The sequence below is a fragment of the Delphinus delphis genome, chromosome 17 (genome assembly GCF_949987515.2).
Source record: "Delphinus delphis chromosome 17, mDelDel1.2, whole genome shotgun sequence".
NCBI lineage: Eukaryota > Metazoa > Chordata > Mammalia > Artiodactyla > Delphinidae > Delphinus > Delphinus delphis.
Genome location: NC_082699.1, coordinates 51376062 through 51398733, shown reverse-complemented (window position 1 = coordinate 51398733; position 22672 = coordinate 51376062).

The following is a 22672-nucleotide window of genomic DNA, read 5'->3' as shown; positions in this document are numbered from 1 at the left end:
TGCTTCTCTTTCTTCCTCTATGCCTTTCTGTTTTCTACCGAGGTCTTTGAGCAGATATCCAGAACCTGTGATCAGAAGTATTTGTGCCAACATCACGACCTTTATCTTTGAAAGTATTTTGAAATTAGTAACCACAGATAATTGAAGAAGCCAACAAGTAGTGGGAGAAGTGGGGGAGGGAACTGTTCTTAAAAATGAATTACAAAAGGGACAGACCCGTTACCTTAGTGGTCAAATCTGCTCCCAATGCTACTAGAGGATTGCGGATGGAGCTGTGTATCTGTGCATCTTTTATTGCCATCTTTCCTTTTTTAAATTTTTAAATTTATTTTTTATTATTTTTGGCTGTGTTGGGTCTTCGTTGCTGCACGTGAGCTTTCTCTAGTTGCAGCGAGCGGGGGCTACTCTTCGTTGCGATGCGTGGGCTTCTCATTGCAGTGGCTTTTCTTGTTGTGGAGCACAGGCTCTAGGCACGTGGGCTTCAGTAGTTGTGGCATGCAGGCTCTAGAGAGCAGGCTCAGTAGTTGTGGCGCACGGGCTTAGTTGCTCCACAGCATGTGAGATCTTCCTGGACCAGGGCTCGAACCAATGTCCCCTGCATTGGCAGGTGGATTCTTAACCACGGCACCACCAGGGAAGCCCTCCTTTTTTAAAAAAATTCTTTTCTCCTACCAATAAAAGCAAGCTTGTTATCCTTTTCATTTGAGGGTAGCTACTATACCCTCATTAAGCCCTGTGATTTCTTCATTCGTTGTCTAGTCATAATCTTAATTACCCCTGCTTAAAAAAGCTTAACCTACTTAAAGGAGAAATAACAAACTAATCCTAGTTTGACAACACATGTACATTGCATCTGGCATTGGAAGCAAAAGGGTTTACCCAGCATCTATCACTGTGTGGCTTCCAGGGGGAAAATGCAAAGAAGCAAAGGCTCAGAGTTATCTTCCTCTCTTCTCTCTGTCTCATGCATGGAGTCAGCTTTGGGAATGGATTCACTCACTCCAAGCCTGAGCTCCAGAGAACTCCACAGCCCATGTGCCCTAGGGCCATCCAGCTTTATGTAACAGAGAAATGAAGTAGAACTCCTCCTGGTGAGGTTGCAAATCAATTAGAATTTGAGAAACATAAAACTGAAAGCCAGAGAGGACTGGCTGCCAGTCACACAGTGTGTCCTTCTGCCACGGCATTCCTGCCCCAATGATATGGGTACCAATGTTTATTCTGTTCTGGCAGAAAAAAAAAAAAGCCCCAACTGGTGCAGCTCACAGCACTTTGGCTCAGAAGGGACCCAGCACACTCACACACCTGTGCTGCTCATCCAGCCATCAGGTTTTGATGATGGGAATTGCAAGGCAGTAAAGACAGTGCCTGCTGTTCATTCAGGGGAAAAAGTGAAATCTGCAGCTCAGCAGTCTTCTGGGTAAATGGTGTTCACAGTTTGCTCTGGGCTTCCTGATGCTTCCATTTAAACTACTATTGTTCTGTTTTCCTGGAGGAAGAAGAAAGAAAAAGGAAAGTTTTAACTGGGATTTTTCAGGTGGTGGGGCCTATTTATTTGTTTTTAGTGGTGAAATTGACTTTATTCAGCACATTTCTTTTTATTCCTGGAGAAACAAATTCAGAGCATGTGCAGAACCAGGGAAACGGAAGAGGTGAGATGGAGTAGGTTCTCAGTTCGCTTCCTGCTTACATGCCTGGAACGTTTCTCTAAGGCAGAACTTCCTAAACAGGGTGGATTTCAGTGTTCCAAAATACTGATCCTTTCAGCTCACAGGTGGCAGGACAAGGCCTGAAAGGGCCTCCAGTGGCCTTCTCCATGTATTTCAAGTCACTTCCAAATATAGTCCTTTTGTGTATATAGCAAGATGTGACATTTTTAGAGGCACTAAGAAACACTGTTTTAGAGCCTAACAGTCCCAAATTCTTGGAGAGAAACACAAGATGGCTATTTGACCCCATCAAGCCTCTGGTTTGCTAGGTTGTGTGGATGTGTATGTGTTTTACATATATACACATGTATGTGTATATGTGTGTCTGTACATATATCTATAGAGAGTATTAGAGAGTTAATCAAGCGTGGTGGCTAATAGCATATGCTTTGGAGTCTAGAAGATTTGGTTTGAAACTCAGTTTCACCATTATCTCACTGTATGCGACCTTGAGCAGGTTATTAAACCCCTCTGAACCTTGGTTTCCTGGGGAATAAATACCTACCTTTCAGGGTCATGACCTTGAGCAAGTCACACTCTGTTCTTCAGTTTCCTCATCTGTAAACTGGGAAAATAATAGTATTTATCTCAAACTTTTGCTGTAAGAATTAATATGTTAACCCATGTCTTAGTATATGAGTTAATATGTATATAAATCAGTTAGAACATTGCCTGTTATGTGATTAACTATGAAGTTGTGAGTCTTCATTATCATTAATCATCATCTCGTAAAATGTTTAGCACAATGTTTATCCTGTTTAGCACAGGATAGCTATCATCATCATTATTATCATAGTTAGCTTTGGGGAAGAAAATGTTTTTGTTCCCACCACAGAAAACCAAAATGTGTGGAGCTCTGACAATTGCTGAGAACATAGGAGATAAGACTCTTTTCTGAGTGAGTGTAAAGTAGACGTCATCTTTGCAGCCTAGAAGATGAGCTCCAATGCAGGCCTCTTATCTAGTCAAAAGTCTCTTCTCTTTACCCCTTTCTTTCCAGCCTCCCTCCATCATATTCCCGTCTTTTTTAAAGCACTTATCCATTAATTCTGCCAAAAAGAAAAATGGGAATATTTGTGTTCTTTGGAACCCTGGCCTGTCCTTGCCATATCAAAAAGCCAGCTGCCAAGGAAGATTTGCCCTGGGGCTCCCTGGCTTCCCCTTGGCATTCCCGTTCCACTGCTCTCCATGTTGGCAGCGGAGGGAAACAATGTTCATGGGAAGGAGTGTGAAGAGTCAGCAAAAGCTGAGCTGAGCTGAAGTGTTATTAGAAACAGAAGAATAACCAACAAATTGAACTTTCAGACAGGAAAATAGAGGCAACCAAGACCAAGTCCAGGTGGGCACCCCACGGGCCCAGGAGTCTTGGGGCAGATATATTGTGCAGGGGTGTGACATGGCAAAATGACCCCCTGTGGACTTCTTGTTGCTCCCTGTCATTCCATCTCGGGGTCAATCTACACCATCTCTAGGAATCCGAGCAGACAGCAGCCCCTAGAAGAGGAATAAAGCAGGAATCGCTTCCCTGGTTCACCCTCCTTTTCCGCACGCATGCTGGATTGTCAGGGAGCTGGTAGAAGAGGGCATGAGTCAGAACTTGAATACTCCAACTAGAGTTCATTCCAAAGCTCTCAGGACAGCAGCCCTGCTAAGGGGCTAGGAGAGCTGTGTGGGAGTCAGATGGACCTGTGCTGAAATCCTAACTCTTCTCTGCAACTGAATGATCATACTCAAGTTATTAATTTCTCTAAGCCTTGGGACCCGCATCTGAGAGATGGAATTAAAGGCAGTTGCACACATTACATTGTGCCTGAACCAGTTAATGTATGGAAAGAACTTGCCACAGTGGGGCATCACAGGTGCTTAATAAATGGTAGCTGTTGTTATTCTATCATCATTATCATTAACATTAAAGTCATGTATAAACCGCTCTTCAATGGGTCTGTCCACTGCTACCCCTGAGACAAAATCTTTTTCCTTTTTTCACTCACATCTTCTGGCAGCTTCCTGCTGGCCTTTCTTGACTCCTTTTCCTCTTTGAATACTGCAACTGATGTTGCTTTAATCTGGGTTTTACTTGTATATATGTGTTTACTCTTTGAGATAGTCCTGGGACTCTGAGCTCTCCTTGAGCCACCCTGGTAAGGAGTGGGGTTGGGACAGAACCCAAGTCTCAGATCTCATCTCCTGCTCTGATCCCTCCAAAGTCTTTTCCTGCCATATCCAATCTGACTGAGGAGACTTATAAACTGCAGATGCGTTCATGGGGCACTTGCTAGAGGCAGGAGAAGGGAAATGATCCCTCCCCACGGAATGATCTCTGGGAGGGAAGGTGGAAGGGAGACTGGGTTACACAACAGGGAAAAATCTTTCTGTCAGTAGCTTCTTATTGGCAGTTATTCTGGTTTCTGGTTTTCAAACTGCTGTGCAAAGTCAGCTACTGACAGTTTGGGCTGCCGTTTGATGATGGAAGAGGTTCATAAGCCCAACTGAAGTTCGCCCAAGCCTCCTCCATGGGATTGTTTCAAAGAAAAAGAGAAAAAATGCCATTGGTATCTTCTTTCTCCGAAGCTTTGATAGTCTCTCCAGTTATCATTCTGGAAAGGACTCTGATCTAGTATTTCATGAGAAAACCTAAATGAAGCATGTAAAAATAATCTTCTGTGGGGTCATAGGAGGGATGGCATTAGGTGCTACAGATGGAAATGTTGGCTCAAAGGAACTGAGCTTCAGAATGAACAGGACCCCTTGGACGGTTGTCGACACAGGGTCTCCCCACAGGTCAGAATAGGGAAAAGGTGGTTCATCCTCTTAAGTGGCATGAAAAGAGGGCCTCAGGGTACTTAAAGAGAGACTCTGCAATGCCAGGATTCTAAGCCTTACAAATCTAGCAGATGTTTTTGGTAGAGAATTTGGTTGGCTTTGAAAAAGAAGTAGAGGAAGACTTTTAACTCCGCGTGAGGACTCAGTCTTTGAAGGCTGATTAAACGAATACGTGGGTAATACTGTGTGTTTCAGACATCTCCCTTTCTTCGCTTCTGAACTCATTTTCAAGTGATTTTATCCGAGAGTTTATTGAAATGGCTCAGAATATAATTATATCTGTCTTCTTGGCCCTACCTGAGGGATTTGCTCTTTTCCATCTCTTATGTCTAACGAATTCTTGTCACTAAGTTCAATTTCTGGAATTATCTAGCTGACAAAAGTCTATAAAGTTTAGTGTGTCCTGGACATATCTAGTTAAAGAATTATAACTAAATTAATATTTACTGTGTTGCAGAGTGGAACTTAGGTCTGCATCCCCTCACTAGAGGGGGTAAAACAATGAAATGCAATGAGATGAAGTGATTCTATCTTTCCAAGGACAATTTCCTGTTCAACTTAAGCACCTTAACTTTGGTGGCTAAGCTAAGGACAATCTACTTTCTTCTTGTCCCTCCCTTAACAAGGAACTTATTAATTCATTCATTCACTCAACAAATATTTATTGAATATCTGCTGTGTGATAGGAACTCTTCCAGAAGCTGGGAATATAGTAGTGAATAAAACCAAGTTTATGCTCTCATGAAATTATATTTTACTAAGAGACGATAGACCAATAACCTAATGACTATATTATATAATGCTGGTGGAGATAAGTGCTATGAAGAAAAACAAAGCAGGCTATCTAGCAGAAGACTTGTTTGGAAAGCAAACTATTTGGCTAGAGAGAAAGTAAAACACTAACACATTTTTTTTGTTGTTCCTGCACAGTTTATTAAGTAAAAAGTACACTTTTAAACCAATGAATAAGCCAGGGTTAATTCTAAATGCATTTATCATGTGTCTAGTTGCTTTTGGTTTCAGATTTTTTTTTTCTTTATCACCAGATATATAGCTTGAGATTTCATCTGCCTAAAGAAACATGTTATCATTAAGTTAAGTTTTGATATATGGCAGAAATAACATGACCAAAGCATTAACACTTCAGGCATCCTTCAACCTGTACAGTTTTGCCACTTGAAGGGCTCAGGACTCTCAAATGATATTAGTGGTGCTCAGCAAAGATAAACACCTTTGTGCGGACATGGAGACGTGTACTTGTCATAAAGAGGGAACCGTGTCTCAGGGTCAGGTTTGACTGCCCCGTGAACACCAGCACTTACCTCAGAGATGCGCTGGGCAGAAATAGGCTTGTGATGCTGAACCCGACACATCCAATTTATTTCTTCTTCTTTTTTTGGCTTTAAATCTGCATTTTAAAAATCGTGGTAAAAAATACAGAACATAAAAAAATTACCCTCTAATTTTTAAGTGTACAGTACAGTACTGTTAACTATATACACAGTGTTGTACAGCAGCTCTCTAGAATTTTTTCACCTTGCATCACTGAATCTTTAGTGAAGATTGAACAGCAGCTCCCCATTTCCCCCTCCCCTGCATTCTACTTTCTGTTTCTCTGAGTTTGATTATATTAGATACCTCATATAAGTGGAATCCTACAATATTTGTCCTTTTGCGACTGGCTTATTTCACTTAGCATAATGTTTTCAAGTTTCATCTATGTCATAACGTTGGACAGGATTTCTTTCTTTTTTAAGGCTGAATAATATTTCATATATATATATATATATATACACACACATACCACATTTTCTTTATCCATTCATTCATCGATGGACATTTCATTTTGGATGGTGGATCCAAATTTGGGTTTGTGGATTGTGCCGCGGTGAGCATGAGTAAGCAAATATCTCTTCAAAATCCTGTTTCCAATTCTTTTGGGTACCAATTTAGGCATTCTTGAACCACTGTATGATGTGTTGACCCCGAATGAAATGCATGGATCACTCTCTTTGTAATTTGCAGTGGTTCCTCCAACCCCCATACACCAAGTACCAGCTGTCTCCCAGGCTCCAGAGACCCAGAGGAGAATAGTAATAAAAGCTAACACTTCTATGATGCTGGGCACTCTTTTAAGAACCTTGGGAGGTAAGTACTATTATTGTCACTCAGGGAGAATGCTGAGGCATACAGTTAACTGGCAAAAAGAAAATGGGGCTTAGTCTCAGGCAGTTTGACCCCAGAGGCTGTGCTTGTAACCCTTACACTGAACAATCTCCTCTTTGCCTTCCAAGTGTTCAGGGTATGGCAGGACGGGGCTGACAGACAAGGAAATGACCACATTCAACAGTGCAGGAATTGCTGCTGTGTATACGCTCAAACAATTTGCTTTGGAAACATGGAGCAAAAAGCACTGAACTCTATGAAGTTGGGCAGGATTTTTCTAGAGGCAGAGAGGTTTGTGTTAAATCCTGACAGGTGAGTGGGAGGAACAAATGAACAAAGGGGCATTTAAGGTACCTTCCAGGTAAAACAAAATCCATGTTTTTTCACACCTGTTTCGTGCATACCTGCATTCAATACCTGCTGTTCAATTTGTGTGTGCTAGACCAGACTGCAAGTATTTTGTGTACTATTAATCCCAAACCCTTGTCACTGGAGGGCAAGTATAATAATCCTCATTTTACAGGTGAAGAGACTGAAATTCAGAGAGGTGAAATATGGTGCCCAAGAACATCCAGCCAAAGTCCAAGTCCAGTTTGTCGGACTCTCAAGCTGGTACTCCTGACACTCTGCGAAGTATAAAGGGAAGACAGATGAGGTAGAAGTCAAGCTCTTCACCCTTGGAGACCCCTGAGGGTGCAGTTGCCCAGGCAAAGGTGTGGTGTGAGCTGGTCCAACTTGGTCCACTGACTGATAAACCTGCCTGGAGTACACAGCAGAAAAGGAAAGGTTAAGAACAAGGACAAGGTAGCAAGCCCTTTCTTTAAAGAAAAGAAAGCGGGGCCTCCCCCCCGCCCCCCACTCCCGAGCTTAGCACTTCGGCACCGCGGTGGAGCTGGGTGTTTGGTTGCCTTGCAGCCACTGTTCTCCTCGGTCTAAGGTTGCAGTTCAAGGCTCCGTTCACCTGACACTACTGAAAAGCGGAGCGAGTGAAACAGTGGCTTATCACAAGGCACCGGAGGTCTCTGTTTCTGGCTGCGTTCTACCGTGCACTTGGCATTCTGAAAGCACTTGTAGATGGACTGCCAAAATGCCAGCTTTTTTTTTTTTTTTTATAAATCCAAGGTAGGGTCAGATTTTCTCTCCATCCACCCTCCTCCCCATCCCCCAAGGTAGTAATCGCATCATAGGGAAACATGAGCTGCTTGTTTTTTGCCGCTTGTTCCTATTTGCCTGGAAAATACATTTGCTGGAGAAGAATCCGGGAGGAGCTCGGTCTTGATTTATTGCTCTTTCTCTGTGAAATTTTTGCTTCTGAGAATTCTATTGTGTCAGAACTGGGGTGGGATTTAGGTCTTGCTCTCAAGGACCCGAGTCTTGGTAATAAGATTAATAAAGGGCATATTCTGGTCTTTCAAGCACTGTGATGTGGGCACTTATTAAGGAGAACGGAGAAGGGATGGTTTGTTAAATTGCTTTGCTGTTCCTGTGGACCTTTACGTACTACCCTAATGCACACGATGGGCAGACTCAGAGGTTCGAGGCTGTCTCACAGGTCCTCCCCAGAACTCTGCAGCACGTCTCTATCTCCTCATTCTCTCCCACACATAACGCCAAGATGCCCTTGACCAAGGGGCTCAGAAGAGGAATAAGTGTGTTTTGCCTTCAATTCAAACATCCTTAGTGATATAGGTGCTCCACGAATGTGTGTTGAACGGGTGAGCTGGGATTTAGGAAAGAGTGGGCGATGGTGGAAATGGGGGCAACAGGCTGGTAGAGAGTGAGGAAGAGAATGGTAGTCCATAGTAGGAAGGAAGACAAAGCTGGTGTCCTAACCTCCTTTGCTTTCTCCACCACCAAAATCCTTTACAGTCCTGGCTTGGGAAATTCAAATATGCTCAATATGTTCACACAGAGGAGGACTTTTCTCTTTGCAAACATGCTTGGGGAGTATTTTTAGTAGAACTTAAATCTGTTTTTACTTTGGGTTCAAAGAGCAACTCACATCCAATGACATTTTCTCTTTTGTGAGACAATCATGTAGTTAAGCACTTGTCAGCAACGGCCACAGGATAGGTTTCTTTTTGTAACTGCGCCAAAGTTTGAAGGGAAAGTTTTTTGTTTTTTTTTTAAAATCATTTCTCAATTCAGAAACTGTATTTTGGTAGATATGGAGGAAAGGACACTTTTGATAAATATACAAGGAGATGAAACAAGGATTACCTTGATTTTAATTATGACAATAATCCAATTGCTCTTTTTCGTGTGTGTGATTTTTAAAAACCACTTTATTGATATATAATTTACAGTCCATAAAATTTACTGTTTAACTATACAATTCAGTGGATTTAATTTACTTATAGAGTCGCTACTATCACCATAATCTAAGTTTGTAGCATTTTCATCCCCCTAAATAGAAACTATGTACCTGGTAGCAGTTACTCTTCATTCCCTCCAGCCCCCAGCCCTAGGCAACCACTATTCTATGGATTTGTCTGTATGGATTTGCCTCTTCTGGACATTTCATATAAGTGGAATCATCTAATATGTGGTCTTTCTTGTGACTTCTTTCACTTCGCATAAGGTTTTCAAGGTTCATCTGAACAATGTCTTAGCCAGTATCAGTACTTTACTCCTTTGTATGGCTGAATAATATTCTGTTGTGTGGATATACCACATTAATTAATTTTTTTACTTTTAAAAATGATTTATTTAAAAATTTTAATTTTATATTGGAGTATGGTTGATTTAAAATGTTGTGTTAGTTTCAGGTGTACAGCAAAGTGATTTAGTTATACGTATACATGTATCTATTCTTTTTCAGATTCTTTTCCCATATAGGTTATTAGAGTTCCCTGTGCTATATAATAGGTCCTTGTTGATTATCTGAAAATAATCCAATTGCTTTTAAATGACAAAATACAAAGTTATAAGCAGTTGGGATCATAATTTCTGAATGTGTGAGGTAATTATGTACATTCTTAGTGGAGTTAGACTTAACTCCTGAATTGTAATTTATTTGTGGTAGAGTGTCATTTTTCAACCTTTTACTAAGTTGGGGGTCAGAATAATTTGATACACAGTTGTACCTAAATACTTCCATAGAGAGGAAAAAAAGAGATTAAAATGCTGCCAGTTTACTGTGTGATATCACTTATATGTGGAATCTAAAAAATACAGCAAACTAATGAATATAACAAAAAAGAAACAGACTCACAGATGTAGGGAAAAACCTAGTGGTTAGCAGTGGGGAGAGGGCAGGGGAGGGGCGATATAAGGATAGGGGATTAAGAGGTACAAACTATTATGTATAAATAAGCTACAAGGATACATTGACTACACAGGGAATATAACCAATATTTTATAATAACTATAAGAGGAGTATAACCTTTAAAAATTGTTAATCACTATACTGTACACTTGTAACATATAGTGTTGTACATCAACTATACGTCAACTAAAAAAAAGAGAGAGAAGAATCTGGAAAAGACAAAATCTATGAGACCTTGCTCCACATTGCTTGTCGTGATGCTTGAGGCTAAAGAAGATGGCTTCTGCTTTAATACGTTGAGGCCTAGAGGAACGTAAAATGGACTCAGATTCCCGGTGGTCTTCACTAGACAGCAAAGCATGCTTGGAAGATTTCCTGGTAAGAACCTGAGACCCTGTAAGAGCTCTGAGGTCAAGGACAATGTCTCTCCTGTTCATAGCTCTATTCAGGACACCTAATAAAGACTTCTAACCCAGTAAGTACTCAATAGGTAATTGCTGAGTAGGCTGAATGAAATAAAATGGAAATGGAAATCTGAGACCTTATTGGGTTAAGTGCTGATGATTCAGCAGTGAATAAAACAAAGTCCCTACCCCTATGGTGCTTCCATTCTCACACAATGGTGTTGGTGTAGAGAATTTCGTCAGAATCATTCCACAGGCAATATATATTTTTGTTGAGAAACTATTTTTCCAGAGTGAATTGTACCAAATCAGTTTGATTCCTTGATCAATTTTCTACAGAGTACAGTTAAACATTTCTAATATTTCCATTTTCATTCTTATTTTATTAACTTATTTTACTATTTTTACTGAGAGCTTTTTTCTTGTGAAAACTTTGCAGTGAAATTTGATTCCTTGGTTAGTTTTTTGTCCGTTTACAGTCTACCAATTATAGCTTATTCTATTTGTAATTTTTGAACTTCCTTTTGATTCCTGTTTTTAATAAGTCTAACTTTCCCAGGTCAGATTGAAGACCTCATAATTTAGCTGTTGCCAATCTTATTTGATGTTGATTGGTTCTACCATTTGTTATAAGTGAGATAAGAGATCACTAGATTGTGTTTATATCCCCACTAATTCTTGACATAGTGCAGGATGGCTCTACTGTCTGGAATTATTCTCCCATGTTTAACACAGATCTTCTGATCACTTTGCATATTCTGTTCTCTGTGTCAGCAGAACAGAGTGTCACCATATCTGGTTTCATCTCTAACTTTATCTCCTCCCCTGACACTTTAGGCATTGTTAGTTTCAGCCAAATGGACTTCCTACTGAATGATGCTTTACATTTTTTGTTCTTTCTAGCTTGAGAGGTTTTGCTTATACAAATTTTACCAATCTCTTTAGGTCTATGAAGGATGTTTCTGAATCTTCCAATCAGAGGTAAATTTTTTTATATCTTTGATGGCACAGATATTATGTTATATTATATTGTTATGTTATATTACATATTATGATATATAATACATATATATATATATATATACCCCAAGATATATGTACATATATAATGACCTTGTCTTATTTTCCATGTTTATCTTGAAATTCCTTGAAGGTACTGTTTGTGCCTTATTTATAGTTATGTTATCTAGGGTTACTTAAAAACCAAGCTGAATCCCTTTCTGAACCCATATCACAGTAGGCTGGAGGGATGATCAGTCTCATTCTTGTTGCTTCTCCTCCCATCACAAGTCCACACTGCTACTATTGAGACACCTTAATCGAACCTGGAATGGTCCTTTCATTTTCTGCAGCTGTGCCCCATCTGTACCATATGTGGGGGGTGGGAAACTTAGGCACTGGGGGTTCCTGGGCCTAGGTTTCTTGGTAATTCATACAGACAACCTCTGAGGCCTTGCCAACTCTCAGGAGTACTCCCCTGAGATGGGCCTGGGTCCTCATTCCTCTTATTTCTGTAGAATACACATTTCTCAGTTCTACCCATTTAGGTTATTTAAGATAAGCTCTTCAGTAAGTTTTCCCAAAAGACAAAAAAAGTCATCTTCTTCAAGTGGCTTCTGCTTTCTTAGGAAAATTCTCTGCATCAAGGAGATACTAAGGGCCTGGCTACTTGCTTGGAATGGTTGGGGAAGGGAAAAACATAAAGAAGAAAAAAGTATTAATATTTTAGGGAAAAATCCTTCCACAGACAAAAAGCTGAAAGACTGGCTCTGAGATGTGAACCTTTACACAAATAAAGGACTAATCTGAATCAGGGTTGTAGTCAGATGTTCAGCTGACTTGACACAGGAGACCAGTCAACTCTAAACCATAGGAAATATGAGGAAATAAGGACTGGCAGTTGAGCTGCTGGGGATTTGGTAACTAGCAATAGCTAGAAATGTCAACAAGAGGAGAAGCAGCATCAGGAAGGTTTGGCAAAGAGCGGGGAGGGCATTGGGACTCAGGGTTAGGACACTGGTCTTCAGGAGGATCAATGGGACCCAGGCAGGACCTTAGCTCTAGAGGAATGGGCATCAGGTCAGGCAATCACAACAGGGTGTTCAATAAGGAAAAACACAATGAGGACCAAATCACCAGAAAGGGATTCAAAGGTTAACCATATCCAGAAGCAAGGCTGACTTCATGCTAGGTTGCTGAGTCATTGAGCTACTTGATTATAGTTCCAGAATTTGCCCTCTAAAAGGAGGAAGGAAGATTGGTCCTCAAGCTGGGGGTGGGGCTAAGTTCCAGCCCGCTGTAGAAATATGAGTTGCCCAAGGGATGGAGAGTGAAGGGATGGGGGAGGAATGGAGAGTGAGTTAGGCAGGCCATTAAACTTGGGTTTCAATGCAGTGTTTGAAAGGACACTGGCATAAAAATTAGTCTCCACACACTTCTCCACACATGGATGCTATCAACACTTAACTTTAAACATGTTGACCAAAATAAAAATGGCCTGCTTTTAAAAAAATCACGACTTATATTTCCTTCTCAAAAGCTCCGTTGCCACAATTCCAAGGTAGGGAATGTCTTATATGTTGAAAAATATAGTGACAATATTGTTCTGATAATGACTGTTAGTGAAGTCTCCAGAATGAATAGAACATTTTCTGGGAGGATTAGAGAGCATGTCATGGATGATTGCCAGTTTGTGAACCATTAGTCAGGAAACACTTGTGTTAAGGTAACTCTAAGACCTTCAGTTGGGCAACAACCATAACTGATGCAGTGAAAGCACTTGAATGTTTTTCAGTGACTTCATAAGCAAATAGATCCAATCTCTTTCCACTTTAATCTGTACCACATTCTACAAAGAAAAAAAGTTTTCTTAAACTATTAAACACATTCTTCCTCTTGCTTCAAAATTTTGGTAGATCCTTAATATGCTCCACATCAAGTCCAAAGTCTTCCTGTCAAAGATATCCACCACTTGGGCTTCCCTGGTGGCACAGTGGTTGAGAGTCCACCTGCCAATGCAGGGGACACGGGTTCGTGCCCCGGTCCGGGAAGATCCCACATGCCGCGGAGCAGCTGGGCCCGTGAGCCATGGCCGCTGAGCCTGCGTGTCCAGAGCCTGTGCTCCGCAACAGGAGAGGCCACAACAGTGAGAGGCCCGCGTACCGCAAAAAAAAAAAAAAAAAAAAAAGATATCCACCACTTGAACTCACTCCACCTATTCATTGTTCTCTCATTGTTCCCAGCCATATTCTTCCCTTAATCTGTTCTCTGAATATGTCAGGCTAATCATTCAAATCTGACTTCCACTTCTGGTCATGCTGTTGATGCCACTGGAGCAAACTCCTTCTGTCTTCTTTGGGATATCCAGATCCTGCCACCTTTCCAGATCAAGCTCTTGTTTCACTTCCTCCATAAAACCATTTCCAAGAACTTTCTCCCTTCTTTCGACTCTCAGTGTTGCAGAAACAAATGGTCATCTACTTACAACAACTCTCCTTTGCTTTTTCTTTTATAGAGTCCCAATTTTGTTCTGGGCAGCTCTTTTGAAGCAAGGAGTGATAATACTCTGGCTAGTGAGACAGAAATGAATTTCTATGAATTGTTTTCCCAGTATAGATATGGCATCTCCTTTTCCTCTTGAGGCTTCTTTTATTTTTTTCTAGCTTTATTGAGATAAAATGGACATGTAACATTTTGTGAGTAAGGTGTACATATACATATAAATGATTACCACCATAAGGTTACTTAACATGTCCTTCACCTCACATAGTTACCATGTTTTTTATTTTTGTGGTGAGAACAATTAAGTTCTACTCTCTTAGCAGCTTTCAAATATACAACATAGTCAACTGTAATCATCATGCTGTACATAAAATCTCCATAACTGATCCGTTTTATAAATAGAAGTTTATTTCTTTGACTAACATCTCTTTTGTTCAACCCTCCAGTCCCTGGCAATCAGCAATTGACTCTCTGTTTCTATGAGTTTGGCTTTTTTAGATTCCATATATGTGATACTGGTATGTCTTTCTCTGACTTGGTTTACTTAGCATAATGCCCTCAAGTTTCATCTATATTGTTGCAAATGGTAAGATTTCCTTCTTTCTCATGGCTGAATAGTATTCCATTGTTTATATACACCACATTTTCTTTATGCATTCATCTGTTGATGGCTACTTAGGTTGTTTTCATGTCTTGGATATCGTGAATAATGCTGCAACGTGTATGGAGTGCAGTATCTCTTCCAGATAGTGATTTCATTTCCTTTGGTTTATACTTAGGCGTGAGATTGCTGTATCATATGGTAGTTCTATTTTTAATTGTTTGAGGAGCCTTTATACTGTTTTCCATAGTGATTGTACCAATTTACATTTCTATCAATAGTGTTCCAGTCTTTCCTTTTCTCCACATCCTTGCCAGCACTCGTTATCTCTTGTCTTTTGATACTAACCATTCTGACATGTGTGAGGTGATATCTCATTGTGGTTTTGATTTGCATTTTCCTGATGATTAGTGATGTTTAGCACCTTTCTATTGCCATCTTTATGTCTTCCTTGGAAAAATGTCTGTGCAGGTCCTTTGCACACTTTTTAATCAAATTATTTGGTGTTTTTGCTATTGAGTTGTATAAGTTCCTTCTATATTTTGAATAATAACCCCTTAGCTATATGGTTTGTGATATTTTCTTTCATTCCACAGGTTGCCCTTTCATTTTGTTGATTGTTTTTTTTGCTATGCAGAAAATTTTTAGTTTAGTGTAGTCCCACTTGTTTATTTTTGCTTTTGTTGCTTCTGCTTTTGGTGTCATATCAAACAAATCATTACCAAGATTGATGTGAAGGAGGTTTTCCCTATGTTTTATTCTAGGAATTTTATGGTTTCAGTCTTACATTTAGGTCTTTAGTCTATTTTGAGTTAATTTCTGTGAGTGATATAAGATAGGGGTCCAATTTCATTACTTTGCATGTGAATATCCAGTTTTCCTAGCATCATTTATTGAAGAAACTATTTTTCCCCCATTGAATATTCTTGGCTCCTTTTTCAAATATTAGTTGACTGTATATGAATGGGTTTATTTCTGGGGTCTTCATTCTGTTTCATTGTGCTATGTGTCTGTTTTTATGCCAGGACCATACTGCTTTGGTTACTATAGCTTTATAGTATAGTTTGAAATCAGGAAATGTATTGCCTGCAGCTTTGTTCTTTTTTCCTCAAGATTGCTTTGGCTATTTAGGGTCTTTTCCACACAAATTTTAGGAAAATGCTATTGGAATTTTGAGAGAGATTGCATTGAATCTATAGATGGATTGGGGCAGCATGGACTTTTTAACAGTATTAATAGCTTTTTTGTGCCATAAACATGAAAAAATCTTTCCATTTATTTGTTTCTTCTTCAATTTCTTTCATCAGTGTTTTATAGTTTTCGGTATACAGATCTTTCACCTCCTTGGTTAAATTTATTTCTATTTTATTGTTTTTGATGCTTATTATAAATGGAATTTTTAAAAAAATTTCTTTTCAGATAGTTCAATGTCAGTGTATAGAAACCTGCATGATTTTGTATCCTGCAACTTTACTGAAATTATTTATTAGTTTTAACAGTGTTTTTCAGCTTTATTCAGGTATAATTGACAAATAAAATTATAAGATATTTAAAGTGTACATTGTGGTGATTCAATATATATATGCATTGTGAAAGGATTCCTCCAATCTAGTTAAACACACAATCACCTCACATATTTATCTCATTCTTCCTCTTCTCCTTCTTCTTCCTCTTCTTCTTCTTCTTTTTTTTAAACATCTTTATTAGAGTATAATTGCTTTACAATGGTGGGTTAGTTTCTGCTGTATAACAAAGTGAATCAGCTATACATATACATATATCCCCATATCTCCTCCCTCTTGTGTCTCCCTCCAACCCTCCCTATCCCACCCCTCTATGTGGACACAAAGCACCGAGATGATCTCCCTGTGAGATGCAGCTGCTTCCCAATAGCTATCTATTTTACATTTGGTAGTGTATATATGTCCATGCCACTCTCTCACTTCATCCCAGCTTACCCTTCCCCCTCCCTGTGTCCTCAAGTCCATTCTCTACATCTGTGTCTTTATTCCTGTCCTGCCCTTAGGTTCTTCAGAACCTTTTTTTTTTTTTAATTCCATATATATGCATTAGCATACGGTATTTGTTTTCCCTTCCTGACTTACTTCACTCTGTATGACAGACTCTAGGTCCATCCACCTCACTACAAATACCTCAATTTCGTTTCTTTTTATGGCTGAAAAATATTCCATTGTATATATGTGCCACATCTTCTTTATCCATTCATCGGTCAATGGACACTTAGGTTGCTTCCATGTCCTGACTATTGTAAATAGAGCTGCAATGAATATTTTGGTACAAGACTCTTTCTGAATTATGGTTTTCTCAGGGTATATGCCCAGTAGTGGGATTGCTGGGTCATATGATACTTCTATCTTTAGTTTTTTAAGGAACCTCCATACTGTTTTCCATAGTGGCTGTATCAATTTACATTCCCACCAACAGTGCAAGATAGTTCCCTTTCCTTCACACCCTTTCCAGCATTTATTGTTTCTAGATTTTTTGATGATGGCCATTCTGACCGGTGTGAAGTGGTACCTCACTGTAGTTTTGATTTGCATTTCTCTAATGATTAGTGATGTTGAGCATCCTTTCATGTGTTTGTTGGCAATCTGTATATATTCTTTGGAGAAATGTCTATTTAGGTTTTCTGCCCATTTTTGGATTGGGTTATTTGTTTTTTTTGATATTGAGCTACATGAGCTGCTTGTATATTTTGGAGATTAATCCTTTGTCAGTTGCTTCATTTGCAAATAGTTTCTCCCATTCTGAGGGTTGTCTTTTGGTCTTCTTTATGTTTCCCTTTGCTGTGCGAAAGCTTTTAAGTTTCATTAGGTCCCATATGTTTATTTTTGTTCTTATTTCAATTTCTCTATGAGGTGGGTCAAAAAGGATCTTGCTGTGATTTATTTAATAGAGTGTTCTGCCTATGTTTTCCTCTGAGAGTTGTATAGTGTCTGGCCTTACATTTAGTTCTTTAATCCATTTTGAGCTTATTTTTGTGTATGGTGTTAGGGAGTGTTGTAATTTCATTCTTTTACATGTAGCTGTCCAGTTTTCCCAGCACCACTTGTTTCAGAGGCTATCTTTTCTCTATTGTATATTCTTGCCTCCTCTATCAAAAATAAGGTGACCATATGTGCGTACGTTTATCTCTGGGCTTTCTATCCTGTTCCATTGATCTATATGTCTGTTTTTGTGCCAGTACCATATTGTCTGGATTACTGTAGCTTTGTAGTATAGTCTGCAGTCCAGGAGCCTGATTCCTCCAGCTCCGTTTTTCTTTCTCAAGATTGCTTTGGCTATGCGGGGTCTTTTGTGTTTCCATACAAATTGTGAAATTTTTTGTTCTAGTTCTGTGAAAAATACCATTAGTAATTTGATAGGGATTGCATTGAATCTCTACATTGCTTTGGTAGTATACTCATTTTTGCAATGTTGATTCTTCCAATCCAAGAACGTGGTATATCTCTCCATCTGTTGGTATCATCTTTAATTTCTTTCATCAGTGTCTTATAGTTTTCTGCATACAGGTCTTTTGTCTCCTTAGGTAGGTTTATTCCTAGGTATTTCATTCTTTTTGTTGCAGTGGTAAATGGGAGTGTTTCCTTAATTTTGCTTTCAGACTTTTCATCATTAGTATATAGGAATGCCAGAGATTTCTGTGCATTCATTTTGTATCCTGCTACTTTACCAAATTCATTGATTAGCTCTAGTAGTTCTCTGGTAGCATCTTTAGGATTCTCTATGTATAGTATCATGTCATCTGCAAACAGTGACAGCTTTACTTCTTTTCCAATTTGGATTACTTTTATTTCTTTTTCTTCTCTGATTGCTGTGGCTAAAACTTCCAAAACTATGTTGAATAATAGTGGTGAGAGTGGACAACCTTGTCTTGTTACAGATCTTAGAGGAAATGGTTTCAGTTTTTCACCATTGAGAATGATGTTGGCTGTGGGTGTGTCATTTATGGCCTTTATTATGTGGAGGTAACTTCCCTCTATACCTACTTTCTGAAGGGTTTTTATCATAAATCGGTGTTGAATTTTGTTGAAAGCTTTTTCTGCATCTATTGAGGTGATCATATAGTTTTGCTCCTTCAATTTTTTAATATGGTTTAACACATTGATTGATTTGCATACACTGAAGAATCATTGCATTCTGGGATAAGCCCCACTTGATCATGGTGTATGATCCTTTTAATGTGCTGTTGGATTCTGTTTGCTAGTATTTTGTTGAGGATTTTTGCATCTATGTTCATCAGTGATATTGGCCGTAATTTACTTTCTCTGTGACATCTTTGTCTGGTTTTGGTATCAGGGTGATGTTGGCCTCATAGAATGAGTTTGGGAGTGCTCCTCCCTCTGCTATATTTTTGAAGAGTTTGAGAAGGGTAGGTGTTAGCTCTTCTCTAAATGTTTGGTAGAATTTGCCTGTGAAGCTATCTGGTCCTGAGCTTTTTTTTGTTGGAAGAATTTTAATCACAGTCTCAATTTCAGTGCTTGTGATTGGTCTATTTATATTTTCTATTTCTTCCTTGTTCAGTCTTGGAAGGTTGTGCTTTACAAAGGATTTGTCCATTTCTTCCAGGCTGTCCATTTTATTGACATATAGTTGCTTGTAGTAATCTCTCATGATCCTTGGTATTTCTGCAGTGTCAGTTGTTACTTCTCCTTTTTCATTTCTAATTCTGTTGATTTGAGTCTTCTCCTTTTTTTTCTTGATGAGTATGACTAATGGTTTATCAATTTTGTTTATCTTCTCAAAGGACCAGCTTTTAGTTTTATTGATCTTTGCTATTGTTTCCTTCATTTCTTTTTCATTTATTTCTGATCTGATCTTTATGATTTCTTTCCTTCTGCTAATTTTGGGGGGGTTTTGTTTTCTTTCTCTAATTGTTTTTGGTGTTAGGTTAGGTTGTTTATTTGAGATGTTTCTTGAGGTAGGATGGTATTGCTATAAACTTCTCACTTAAACCTGCTTTTGCTGCATCCCATAGGTTTTGGGTCATCGTGTTTTCATTGTCATTTGTTTCTAGGTATTTTTAAATTTCCTCTTTGATTTCTTTAGTGATCTCTTGGTTATTTAGTAGTGCATTGTTTAGCCTCCATGGGTTTGTATTTTTTCCAGATTCTTTCCTATAATTGATATCTAGTCTCATAGCATTGTGGTTGGTAAAGACACTTGATACAATTTCAATTTTCTTAAATTTACCAAGGTTTGATTTGTGACCTAAGATATGATCTATCCTGGAGAATGTTCCATGAGCAGTTGAGAAGAAAGTGTATTTTGTTGTTTTTGGATGGAATGTCCTATAAATATCAATTAAGGCAATCTGGTCTACTGTGTCATTTAAAGCTTGTGTTTCCTTATTTATTTTCTGTTTGGATGAGCTGTCCATTCGTGAAAGTGGGGTGTTAAAGTCTCCTACTATTATTGTGTTACTGTCAATTTCCCCTTTTATGGCTGTTAGCATTTGCCTTATGTATTGAGGTGCTCCTCTGTTGGGTGCATAAATATTTATAATTGTTATATCTTCTTGGATTGATCCCTTCATAATTATGTAGTCTCCTTCTTTGTCTCTTGTAATAGTCTTTATTTTAAAGTCTATTTTGTCTGATATGAGAATTGCTACTCCAGCTTTCTTTTAATTTCCATTTGCATGGAATATCTTTTTCCATCCCCTGACTTTCAGTCTGTATGTGTCCCTAAGTCTGAAGTGGGTCTCTTGTAGACAGCATATATACGGGTCTTGTTTTTGTATCCATTCAGCCAGTCTATGTCTTTTGGTTGGAGCATTTAATCCAATTACATTTAAGGTAGTTATCGCTTATGTATGTTCCTATTACCATTTTCTTAATTGTTTTGGGTTTGTTATTGTAGGTCTTTTCCTTCTCTTGTGTTTCCTGCCTAGAGAAGTTCCTTTAGCATTTGTTGTAAAGCTTGTTTGGTGGTGCTGAATTCTCTTAGCTTTTCGTTGTCTGTAAAGGTTTTCATTTCTCTGTCAAATCTGAATGAGAAGCTTGCTGGGTAGAGTAATCTTGGTTGTAGGTTTTTCCCTTTCATCACTTTAAATATGTCCTGCCACTCCCTTCTGGGTTGCAGAGTATCTGCTGAAAGATCAGCTGTTAACCTTATGGGGATTCCCTTGTATATTTTTTGTTGAATTTCCCTTGCTGCTTTTAATATCTTTTCTTTGTATTTAATTTTTGATAGTTTGATTAATGTGTGTCTGGGCATGTTTTTCCTTGGATTTATCCTGTATGGACTCTCTGCACTTCCTGGACTTGATTGACTATTTCCTTTCCCATGTTATGGAAGTTTTCAACTATAAACTCTTTAAATATTTTCTCAGTCCCTTTGTATTTCTCTTCTTCTTCTGGGACTCCTTTATTTTTTTTTTTTTTTTATTTTTTTTTTTGTGGTATCCTGGCCTCTCCCGTTGCAGAGCACAGGCTCTGGATGTGCAGGCTCAGTCGCCATGGCTCATGGACCCAGCCGCTCTGCAGCATGTGGGTTCTTCCTGGACCGGGGCACGAACCTGTGTCCCCTGCACCGGCAGATGGACTCTCAACCACTGCGACACCAGGGAAGCCGTGGGACCCCTATAATTTGAATTTTGTTGTACTTCATGTTGTCCCAGAGATCTCTGAGACTGTCCTCAATTCTTTTCATTCTTTTTTCTTTATTCTGCTCTGTGGTAGTTATTTCCACTATTTTTCTTTCTTTTTTTTTTTTTTTTTTTTTGCGGTACGCGGGCCTCTCACTGTTGTGGCCCCTCCCGTTGCAGAGCACAGGCTCCGGACGTGCAGGCTCAGTGGCCATGGATCACGGGCCTAGCCACTCTGCAGCATGTGGGACCTTCCCAGACTGGGGCACGAACCTGTGTCCCCTGCATCGGCAGGTGGACTCTCAACCACTGCGCCACCAGGGAAGCCCCTATTTCCACTATTTTATCTTCCAGGTCACTTACCCGTTTTTCTGTCTCAGTTATTCTACTCTTGAGTCCTTCTAGGGAATTTTAAATTTCATTTATTGTGTTGTTCATCATTGTTTGTTTGCTCTTTAGTTCTTCTAGTCCTTGTTAAACGTTTCTTGTATTTTCTCCATTCTATTTCCAAGATTTTGGATCATCTTTAGTATCATTACTTTGAATTCTTTTTTAGGTAGACTGCTTATTTCCTCTTCATTTGTTTGGTCTGGTGGGTTTTTATCTGGCTCCTTCATCTGCTGTGTGTTTTTCTGTCGTCTCATTTTTTTAAAAAATAAATTTATTTATTTATTTTTGGCTGTGTTGGGTCTTCGTTTCTGTGCGAGGGCTTTCTCCAGTTGCGGTGAGTGGAGGCCACTCTTCATCACGGTGTGCGGGCCTCTCACTGTCACGGCCTCTCCCATTGTGGAGCACAGGCTCCAGATGCACAGGCTCAGTAGTTGTGGCTCACGGGCTTAGTTGCTCTGTGCCATGTGGGATCTTCCCAGACCAGGGCTCGAACCCGTGCCCCCTGCATTGGCAGGCAGATTCTTAACCACTGCGCCACCAGGGAAGCCCTCTCTGTCATCTCATTTTGCTTAACTTACTTTATTTGGGGTCTCCTTTTTACCGGCTGCAGGTTCGTCTTTCCTGTTGTTTTTGTTTCTGCCCCCAGTGGCTAAGGTTGGTTTAGTGAATTGTGTAGGCTTCCTGGTGGAGGGGACTGGTGCCTGTGTTCTGGTGGATGAGGCTGGATCTTGTCTTGTTGGTGTGCAGCACCACATCCGGTGGTGTGTTTTGGGGTGTCTGTGACCTTATTCTGATTTTAGGTAGCCTCTCTGCTAATGGGTGGGGTTGTGTTCCCGTCTTGCTAGTTGTTTGGCATAGGGTGTCTAGCACTGTAGCTTGCTCATCATTGAGTGGACCTGGGTGTTAGCGTTGAGATGGAAGTCTCTGGGGAAATTTCGCCGTTTTATATTACATGGAGCCGGGAGGTTTCTGCCGGACCAATGTCCTGAACTGAGCTTTCCCACCTCAGAGGCACAGGCCTGACACCCAGCTGGAGCACCAAGACCCTGTCAGCCACACACCATGTGTTCCTTTAAGAGCACTCTTAAGTAACAACCTGATTATGTGCAGTACAACTTTGCTTTTGAATTGAGAGTTGCGGTGAATGTGATTTTTGCCTTCTCCACATGGTTGAAGGTTACAATTTTTGTTTTTGGAAAC